This window comes from Crocodylus siamensis, chromosome 1, assembly GCF_052110815.1.
Source record: "Crocodylus siamensis isolate JL-2025a chromosome 1, ASM5211081v1, whole genome shotgun sequence".
Taxonomy (NCBI): Eukaryota; Metazoa; Chordata; order Crocodylia; family Crocodylidae; genus Crocodylus; species Crocodylus siamensis.
In genome coordinates, this window is record NC_143395.1 from 356,026,968 (window position 1) to 356,037,236 (window position 10,269).

The window sequence follows — 10,269 nt, forward strand, 5'->3', positions numbered from 1 at the left end:
CCAGACGAGTGAGTAAGGTACTCTGGTGAGAAAACTCTGGAGAAAAGAGGGATCCAAGGGATGTAAGGCACCGGGTCAAGAGGGTTCCTTGGAGGCATTAGCCCAGTCTCGGGGATCTTCCCAAGAGGGAGGCGAACAGCCACGACAGCAGCTGAGACTGCTAAGAATATAACTGAAGACCCTTCAGAGGAAAATCAATAGTCCATGCTGGGAGGGATGTCGAGGGTCGGTTTAATGTATTTTACACTAAGAGAAAAGGAAAAGGGGAAGAAGGTGGCACAGGGGGAATAGCTTGTGGTGGGACTGCATGATTTAGGGCATGCTATTACTAAGCTGCCTGAGGGTAATAATTAGAGGATCACGGTAGTTGGAGATAACTTTAGTTATTAGTTTCCTTTTTTCCTCTGTTGTTGTTTCCACTTTTGAAAAGAGCAGGACGTAGGACAACAGAAAGCCAAGAGCTCCTGTCATTAAGGAAGGTATGTTAGATAGGGGACCTAGATGGGCACGTAGGCCCTAACGGGTATCTTAGGACTCGAGTGAGACCTGAGATAGGATCCTGTATAGGGAGGGCAAGCTGCAAAGAACACTGGCACTCTGTCGTGGCTGGGTTCAGGGCAAGGTACAGGGGAGGTTGGAGCCTCGCGGAAGACCATCGCCCTCAGGCCTTGGATAGATGAACCCCGGTGGCCAGACCCCTCCACTGAAAGAATCATCAAAGTCCTGGCAGGTGGGATTGGGGGTAAGACCACCCAGGGAGAAACACCGACATCCTGAGACCATAGGGACGGAGCAAAGAATCGCCCTACATATCCATAGCCAAGCAGCACAGGACCGAATAATTGAGGCCTGACGGGTGCATTTCCCAATAAAATATTTCCCTCTTCCCAATAAATGTAGAACTTCCCTTCGTAAAGGGTGCACCCAGATGGGCAATTGTAGGAAAGTAGGGCTGAAAAAGGTCCTCATGAAGTCAAATCTAGAACCCTGCTTAAGGATCATCTCTGACTAAACCATCTCAGCCAAGTCTGTCCAGCTTGCTCTTTAAAATTTGCAGGGATGGAGATTCTGCAACTTTGTAATGAAGCATGTTCCAAAGCTTGACCACTCTCATAGGCAGAAAGTTCTCCCTAGTTTTCAGCATAGATTCTTCTGCTACAGCTTGAGGCCATTGCTCCCAGATTCAAATATTTCATAGACATTAGGGCTGGAAGGATTCTCAAACTCATTGAGTCCAGACCCAGGGGCAGGAAGTCAGCTAGGGAGATAACCATAGGACATAGAACGACTATGTCCAGCTGCTACTGTATCAGTGTAGGCTCAGGCTACTGCAGCTAAGAAACAGACAAAAGCATAAGCTCCCTAGGAGACTCTCCTGCTGCCCTGTTTTTTCCCTCCTCCCTCACCCTAGGTACACAGCTGTGCTGCCCTTGGTGAAGCTTCTCCAAAGAGTGGGTAACATCATCCTACCCTCCACCCCCTGAGATACACTGCTGGATGCAGGGTCTACACCTGCCTGACTCTTACGATATTTGAAATTTTAGATTTATTTATAGATCCTATGAATCCTGCGGAGTTGGACTCAAGATAGATATGGGCATGATTTTCAAGAGAGGATCGTATGAAAAAATAGCACCAGGGATATTTTTTTAAAAATGCTCTGAACTGTTTCTCAAATAGATTTTCTGTGGCATATGCACAATGCATGATGCTGTATGTGTGGTTAAAAAGTTCTGTTACTGATTCTTTGGTTACCCTTAATACTGTAACTGCCTTGTGGCTTCACCACTGGTAAATAAAATGGCACTTTGATAAAGCATTTTTACCACATCATTCCATCTTGTATTATATACCATATTTACTCAAATATAAGATGACTCTGAATATAAGACATCCATCCAATAATTAGATTCTATGTATGGAACAATTATGAATTTGTTATAATTTTCCAGTTATAGAATCAAATTTTCAGAGGCTTGTCTTGAATCTATTCCCCTCCCACAGCTACAGGGGGGAAAATAGTGGCTGGGGAGGGTGGCCAGCTGGTCTCCTTGCTCTTTTCTCCCCCATTTTTTACCCCCGGCAGCCTTCCTGAACTAACAGTCCGTGCCTCTTCCTCTCCCCCAACCCCAACATTACTGTCAAACCCTGATCAGGCTCTGTTCTGTACAGTCCTTAGACCATAAAGGGGAGAAAGGGGAAAGAGAGCAAGCAGATGGAAAGTAGTAATAATTTTGGAGGGAAAAAAAAGTTCTGTTTATACATAGAATATTTTCAGAAGAAGCAATGCACGTGCAAAATTCCCACCAATAGTCCTCGGTTTTGATCTCAGGTGACCAGCTCCTGAAGTGAGGAGGAATCTCTATGCTTTTACTTTTCTGGAAAGTGCCAGTTACTTTTCAGAATATAATGTTTCTTCAAAAAAACAATGAAGAATTTACAATTTCAAAATATGCTTGAGCTGGTGGGTCAAATTCATCTCAGGTGCAGCTGTACTGAAGGCAAAGAAATAATGGAGTTACACGAGGAAAAAATGAGGCCCATTATCTTCTTAGTACTTTCTAGCCTTCTGACCTTGATAAAAATAGGTAACTTCCACATGGAGTCATACCACACAGATATTCTTTGTGTTTCTATATAATGTATACTTTTCTTTGTTTTTCTTAGCAAAGTGAATAAAACTCATTCTGAGAGACAGAGTAAATGAAATATTCTAAAATGATTGAACTACTAGGAACATATTCTAAAGCATGCAGCCAAATTCAGGTTTTAGTTATATCTATGCCAGGCCATTTCAGTACAGACTACTCACATGATATTTAACTTACACACTCATGGTGTCTATGAGATTTTTCTTTAAACCAAAACAAGCCAAGAGTCTTCTTTTCTTTTCACCTCTTTCTTTCCCTTCACATTTCTGAAGTATCAAAATAGCATTCATTTATAAGCAGGGATCCTGGTTTTCTCTGATTAAAAATAAAATCCCCAATTTTCAGATTAGAGAACTAACCCAAAATCCACATTTTTCCATGATCAAAATGAAACACCACTATATATATACTTATAACCAGGATCCCTGTTTATAAGTATTGTATCGCTTACATTTAATTGAATTCAGGTTATTTCAGTAATTGAACACAGCAGTGCAAGTTCAATTAAACTTTTTTGCGGGGGTTCTATTATTTGTGTAGGACCTGGTGTAAGGATGGGTAGTTAACATTATTCAGGAAAAACTGAGCTGATTCAGCCTCTTGTGTAAATTAGAATAGACTCAAACTCATGTTAACATTATACTGACTTGTAACAACCCTTTGGCACTGTGATGAAGCCAGATATCACTGCATCACAAATCACTATAGTCATACAGAGAGTCCTTACACCAGAGGTGTTCCAAGGGCGTGCTTTAGAGCCATTTCTACTAGCTGCATATCATCTCCCAGAAGCTAGCAATCTGGCATATCCCAAACTGCTCTATTTGGATGACTTTACAGTTCCCTGTATACTATGACCATGCTGGAGACCAAGAATCAGGTCACGATAAGGAAGTGAGGGTAGGGTCATTGAAACTGGATAACCAAATAAAACGTGTAATACTGACTGCAGAAAATGACTTGGTCATATTACAAGCACTGGTTCTCCATTCCCAAAACAGCTTGTCTACTTGTTTTAAACTACCCAAAATATGAGGAAAAGCAAGTGTTTGCTTTCTGGCTTGGTAACATTTAACACCTACTGTGACAAGTTATAAGCAGGGATCCTAGTTTTCTCTGATTAACACCCCCCAAATTTTCAAATATAACCCCCTAGCCTGAAAATTCACATTTTTACTAACACACACACACTGGTGTTTAATTTTAATCACAGAAAAATGTGTATTTGGGTTTGGGGGGGACAAGGGTTTATATAAAAAAAGGTTGGGTGGGGATGGGGTTATTAGAGAAAACCAGGATCCCTGGTTATAAGAGATGGTCTATGGAGCAAAGCACCAATGAACTAAGTTCATGGGATATAGAAATCAAGTGTTTCCTGGATGTGTATGTGAGCAGAATTTATCTGATAATTTCTTAAGAGCTATTTGTTCATATCGACCCATGTATAATTCTGTTTTGACAAGACATTAATGGTTAAGAGGATTCATTTACCAATAAGATAGTGTGTGATATAATATAATTAATATGCAGATTTTATATTATTAGTTGGGATATCCTCAATATAAAAGCATGAGTGAGTAAGAAAGGAGATTTCATTCCAGGTCACGGATGGCAGAGTTACTCTGCTGTACACTTTGACAGCATGGCTAATGAAGGACACCAATGAACAAAATACAATCTCCATTCCTGTAGCATGCAAGCATCTATAACAATTACTCTTTATCAAAACCTTTTTTCTGAATCTTAGCCAAAGGCAACCATAGTATTCAGCATGGATGTGGCAAGAAGGATTATATGACATAATCTTTTCAAAATACTTGCGGCCAATATAATTCTGATAAAACTGACTTGAACAGACTATAATATTTTATTTTCCATCTTTTAAGCTTTACTGCTAAAAAGTTTATTAAGATTTTCATGATCAAGATATTAAGCAATAGGATTTGATAATTCATGATCTATTATCCTTCCTGTTTTTGTGATTTAGTCTGGGAATACTCTTCATGCATCTGTTGGTTGTGCCTTCATTTCATTGCTCCTGATACATTTTTAATGGCTGTGCCTCCAGGTACTGTTCATTATGAGCATTGTTTGTCTTTTAACCAGGGATTTAAAAATATCAATGTTAGAATGATCTCATTACTTAGGAAAGAGCTAATTTTAATGCCTTATTAAAGTAGATTACTTATCTGCCTATGTACATACCATACTTTACTTTGGCTTCAAAAAGATTTTGGATCCTGCAAGTTATTTTGAATAGTGTTGATAAGTACAGCCTCATAATAACAGTTGTTATGAATATTTGTTACCCAATTTAGAATATACTTTTTAATTACAGTTTTCAAAGTTGGGTACCTAAAGTTAAACAACAAAAACCATGTTTAGCCATCAAAATTTCCATTTAGACAGTGAGCTTTAGGTACACAAATATGAAAGCACAACCCAAGCATTAATAAATTCAACCTGCCTACTACCCTCTAACTTTGTCATTTATTTCAGTCAGTATTGTTTGCATGTTTGAGGATGTTGTTTTTCACAAAACGTCTGATGTTTCATTTACTTTCCTAGCATTGCTGACCCTCAGGGCCTTATCCGGGGCCCACTGAAGTCAGTGGGACTTTTGCCACTGAAGACATCAATGGGATTAAGATTTGATGGCTGGTGCATTATAATATGCGTGATCCATTTTGCTCAAAATAAACACATTCTGAATTAAATCAGAAACAAATACATCGCTCCATACTTTAGGTCAGTCTCCTCTTGATTACATAATCTCTATATGAATACTGAAATTGAATAGTTTTCTTAGGAAATTCACCCATCTTTCTCACGTGAATATTTACAAGATCTCAGAAAAAATCTCTTTTTAGAAGTAACTGACAGCCTTATCACACATTGCACTATGATGTGTTTTATTCACTTCATTGTAAGCATTACTCTGAAAGCTTTCTAAGCAGTCACACAGTAATGCTTACTGGGCACACCTACATGTGATTTTAATGCAACATAATAAACTCTGCCACAGTTCATGCCAGAGTGTATTGCTCCCAAGCTCAGCATTTACACATGCTCCCAGGACCACAGCACACTGGGCTGGGGCGGTGGAGCCCCAGCTGGCAAAAGTCCTGGGGAGTGGCCTGCCAGCCCAGATTTGCTCCCCCTGCTGACTCAATGTGCTGTGGAAGGGTGGCTGAGGCACAAGGGCGGAGCTACCAGTAGGCAGCCCCTGCAGTGTCGCACGCTCATGCTGCAGCCATCCCCGTCACTGTCTACACATGCATTTCACTGCATGCAATCGCTCCATTGTAGGATAGTATTTGTGTTGGACTTAATTAATTTAATGTGGCTTAATAGTGCCTCACACGTAGATGGTGACATTTTACTGTGGAGCTAATTAGGCAGCTCCTCAGTAAAGCATCTCATGTAGGTGCTCCCACTGTAATCTAAATAAAACATCTCTTAAGTGCCCTAATTGTTGAAGACTCCAGTGTCCCCCAATTGCAGTGTGAGATCTGGGACCATCAAACAACTCTTTGAGCTGGTTGAAGGTTCTGGTGCAGTGGGAGGGCTGGATCAGACAGTCAGCTGTTTAACAGTCCCAGTCCCGCCCCCCCACTGGAACCAGTTCAAGATTCCAGTGTAGTGGGAAGGCTAGGACCAACAAATCTGCTTGTCTGTCCCATCCCTCCCACCCTACAGGAGTCCTGAAGTAACTCCAGTGCAGTGGGGAACCTAGGACAAGAAACAGCTATTTGTCAGTCCCAGCCTTGGTACCACCTTGGAATTCCCTGAACATCTGACCTCTAAGGAACAGTTGGATGTTAGCTCAACATGTGTTAGGTAATGTACAGTCTCACCAGACAAGTCCTAACTTTGTTGTGCTATAATGGCACTTAGCATGTATTTTACTGCTTGAATCTGAGCCATTAGCATTTTAAGTGCAGTTTACTCATGCTGAGTGTAACCTGTGGCAAGGTCCCTAGTTCAAGTGGTACAAAGCTCTATCTCTTTAGAATCTGGACTGGGGATGCCAGTCTCAAGACTGCTTCTTTTGGCCTCTGACTAACCTCAGAATATTGATATAGTGTTATTTCCTTTCCATACTTAAGTCTGGATTCCTTTCGAATAGCCTTTTTTTTTATATGTATGGAGCTGTGTAGGTTTTAAGGCCAGAAGGTGATCTATTCTGACCTACCTAACACAAGCCAAGAATTCAAACAGAAGATTAGTGATTTAGCATGGGGAAAGCCAGGAAAACTGATTTTATAGTGCTCATAGATGGCTTTCTATGATTTGGTAATAACAAAACCAAGGGCTATGAACTTCTGTGACATAACATTATGGCAAAAAGAGACCTCACCACATTTTCCACAAGGAAATACAGCTTCTATGCTAATAGCCTGATAAGCATTTTTTACTATCCCACGGACACTTTAAAATATATAATCTGATTCATCATTGAGCTTGAGGAATTCAGATATGTAATATTATTTGTGAGAATTGAAATGCAGAGGCTCAGTCTGGTTAAATGAACATTCTCACTATGTATATTATTAGAGAATAACCTCCAAAGGGTCCTATTACCAATCATATCCTTACTTACTGATTATCTTGTAATAAAGTGGAACAAGTTATAAAAATGTAGTCTGTGTAAAGCATTTAAATTCCTTAAATTTAAGATGGTGTCTTTTTTTCTCACAGATGAGAATAAAACCTCAGAAAACCCATTCTTTTAATATCAAACCTGGCCAGCTGTGCTCAAAGCAACATTTTTTGAACCAAGACTCAATGATTAATTGACTTTATGTAGTCACTCCATATTTACGGTGGTGAGTAATGGGAAATGCAATCTGATCATATATTTGTCCTCCAATCTTTTTAGTCTTCATAATTAAGGCCAAAACATGTTGATGTATTTGTCCTCCTAGTTTTCACATTCTCCTTAATGACAGCAATATTGCTTTTAAAAGAATGGCTGTTATTTCTTTAGTTAAAAAACAAAAAAAACCTAAGCATAAAGCTAAATCAGAGACATGAGAAACCAAAGCAATAATAACAAAAAAAATCAAGGATTCCCATCAGAATCAAAGGAAAACAGAAATTCCTTTTCACAATACGGTTTGCCACCTGCACTAATTAGCCTTAGTGAAACAGTTCAAACTGACAATTATCTAGCTAGAGGTATCTGCACTTTGAGGGGAAAAAAATCAGGTAATGCTGCACTCCTGTCAGAATTGTCATGTCAGATGTAGAAAAGCAGGGCCATTATCAGAAAAGTGGTGTCGCCATAATGTTCCATATGGCTTGTTACATGGCTGCTTCCATTTTAAATCCTATCATTACACAGCTTCATTTCAACTTTCTCATAATTCCTTAAACCTAAACTCATGCTTTCCAGCCCTGAAATACTTCTAGCAGAGGTTTCACCATGGATCTCATTCCGTCTGAGATCCAGCTGATAACCTTCAAATGACAGATTCAATCATAACTAATTTTTAACTTTGTTCTTAGCTGACATTACTAGATGTGATTGGAATGGTCTGCTGTTGCCTTTCATATGGTTAGAAGCTGAATTGTCTTTTATTATCTTCCAGTTTTGTTGAGTACTTAAAAAATCCATGTGTACCACAGAGAATCAGTCAAATGAGACACAACTAAGATGTTACAAACCAAGGACACAGACCTAGGGATTTTTGAACTTTAAAAGAAGGTTTCTTTGACTTGACTTCTGTTGTTTAAATGGGATATGTTAAAATGGATTCATCTGTACATAGGTGTATGAAACAAAAGATGTGCCCAAACAAGCACTTTAATTTTCAAGCCAATTTAGCAAAAGAAGGTCTGGAAACTATTTTTAAAAGTTCATTGGTGTCGGACATAACTGTGGGGTATATATCCCCAGACAGGGCCTCAGTACTGTTTATACATGATGGGGTTTATATTTAGGGCCAAAGTCCAAGCAGACAAACCTATATAACCCTATTGATTTAATTTAATTACTCAGGGTATGCAGAGAGTTGCAGGTGATAATTAGAGTCATGCAGGATTAAGCACCTATATAATAAGAAAATGGAAGATATTACACCTAAAAGCTCAACATTAAAACACTTCAGTACTACCAAAGAAATAAACTAAAATAGCTCCTCCATCCCTCACTAAATAATAGCTCTCACATTTCTAAACTCTCATCTTTCCCAGTTACTCATCTTCCTTTGTCTCTCCAGTATCTAACCAGCACTCAAATCAAATGGGTTTTCTTCACAAAATGTTCTTTGGACTTCATCTGGTCTCTTTGATCTCAAGATGATAAGTGCTGTGAGAAACGATGTGTAGACAATTCTGACAAAATACAGTTACAGTAAATAATAAGAAAACTAAAGACTGGACCTTGAAAAATCAAACAAGTAAAATTAAACAATGAAGAGATTAAACATGGGAGCTTAATATTTTACAACAACAGATGGAAGCTTTTGCCTGCAGTTCGAAGGAAATAAGGTAGTAAACCAATAATACCTTTAATATGTAGCGTTTACTTATCATGCTACATGAAGCTAGCTTTATTGCTGATGGCCTGGGGATAAACATTCATGCTCTCTGAGCCAATATTACCTTTAACATTTATATAAGGGATGATTTATGTGTAAAACTAGAGAGATTAGGGATTGCTGGGCATCTGCTATCTGCCCTTAAGTGTTTTTGTTATCATAAACTTTCATTTGTTTATATTATTTTTCCTTTCTTTAATTAGCTTTTAGACAACATAACAAAGGGGTTTTAATTCTGCTTTTGTCTCTAAAAGAGCTAAATGCAATAAGATAGAAAACAGTGTTAATAACAGTAGTAAAGCCAGCTGGTGAAACATCTAAATGTTTTAAGGGAAACAGTTGAAATAAAAAGTTGTGCACGTGTATGTGTATGTATATGTATACGTGTATGTGTCAGAGGGTGTGAGAGAGAAAGAGAAAGAGAAAACAGGAATGACATATTAAATCATTACAGGATGTATGCTGGCTAAGATGGATCTCACTATGTCTTTTTAATATAATCCCACATATGTCCTCCTTTTTGCTGCCCAGTGGGCCAGTTTTCAGAGGCAGGCTGGAAAGTGCTCTGGGAATTGATGGCCTGATAGTTAGCATACTTTGATTCACTGTAAAAAATGTAGGTTCAAATCTCCTTTGGTGACACAGATCTGAAATCCCTGGCTTCCCAGTCCCTTGTCATGTGCCCTAACCACTACAATATTGGCCTAAATGGTAAGACCTCCAACTCTTCTGTTTTTGTTTCTGAGGTTATTCATGCATTTGAGTGATCCTACTTTACCACATATGGAAATAGGATACAAACTGTGCAGAAGCACCAAAAATTGCAAAAACTGGCATGCCACTTAGGCCCCTTTGACATGTCACATGTATTATGAAATTACCTGGTTAAATGTGCAATTAATTTAGACTAACTACACATGCAAATTAGCTATCATGCTTTAAAAAGATTCAACAAACTTTAAAGATAGAGCTGGAAAATGTGTAATAACTTTATAGTTGATTTCTACCCAGCTTTAATTTGCATGTGCAACAGGGTCTATGCCACTGTGGCTGGGAGCCCCATCAGCTGGGGC